General features: G+C 37.6%; 1 long non-coding RNA gene across 1 annotated transcript in view; it reads right to left on the bottom strand.

Moving 5' to 3' along the window:
- Positions 1-205: 205 nt before the first annotated feature.
- Positions 206-1,081, bottom strand: part of LOC107573799 (uncharacterized) — a 2,449-nt gene continuing 1,573 nt past the window's right edge. The window contains exon 2 of the long non-coding RNA XR_001607571.1: positions 206-558. This is a non-coding gene — a long non-coding RNA (uncharacterized lncRNA). The remainder of the gene's footprint in view (positions 559-1,081) is intronic.

The raw sequence follows: 1,081 nt of genomic DNA on the forward strand, positions 1-1,081 counted from the left end.
CACATCCGATTCATTTCTCAACAGTTTGTTCGGTGATATTCACAGAGATATCCTGTATTTTGATATGATTGACATGATTTTTTTTTACGATCTAATACACTTCCCTCCGTTCACACACACTCGTACTAAACTAATTTGTTAAATTAATTAAATCTTAACACATCATATGATATTTAAAAAAAATAAAATAACGGAGCACGTAAAATGTGAGATAAAAGGACCTTTATTTAAACTCATTTCCAATAAAAGGTTTTCAGAGAAAAACAAGTTGTGCAAATGAGAGAAAAGGCTCTGTAATCAGAAACATCTGTTACAGGATCTCATGATATCTCTGCCTTTAATTAGCAGGAGAACAGTATGATTCATTAAAACAAAATCAGTAAAAACAGTACAACATCACGAAGTATAAAAGTAAGGACTGGTTTGCATATCATTGCTGAACACTGATGGAAACTCTCAGTGTTTTCTTGCTCAACTTTAAAAGTGTCAGGAGTGAACGATCAGTCTGATTCCCATCAGGTCACGGATGATCGTCTTCACTCCACGTCCTTCTGCAGACTGACACACACACACAGAGCAGCATTAAACGCAGCACTTGGTTTCATTTGACAGGAATTAACTACATAGTGAAATGTAAGAGACTTTATACGAAAACATAAACCAGAGTTTAACAAACTTGAGGAACTACAGGCGGCTTGTGACTTGTTAAAATCTCAGGGGACACTTTAAAGGGGCCATATGATGCGATTTCAATTGTTCCTTTCTCTTTGGAGTGTTACAAGCTCTTGGTGCATAAAGAAGATCTGTAAAGTTGCAAAGACTAAAGTCTCAAATCCAAAGAGATATTCTTTATAAAAGTTAAGAGTCAGCCACGCATACCTAAAACGTCTCGTTCTAACACGCCCCCACATATCTACCTCACTATGTGGGAAGATTTGCATAACGCCGCCCAAATGTTCACGCAAAGAAAGAAGGTGTAACTTTTATTCTCGCTGTAGTATTGTTGCTGCCGCCGCCATGTCGTGAATGTGCCGTGTGCTTCGTTGTGAAAGCGAAACTACTTTGTTTGGTCTTCCAAAAG

Source organism: Sinocyclocheilus grahami, unplaced genomic scaffold, assembly GCF_001515645.1.
Source record: "Sinocyclocheilus grahami isolate Dianchi unplaced genomic scaffold, SAMN03320097.WGS_v1.1 scaffold2039.1, whole genome shotgun sequence".
NCBI classification, from domain to species: domain Eukaryota; kingdom Metazoa; phylum Chordata; class Actinopteri; order Cypriniformes; family Cyprinidae; genus Sinocyclocheilus; species Sinocyclocheilus grahami.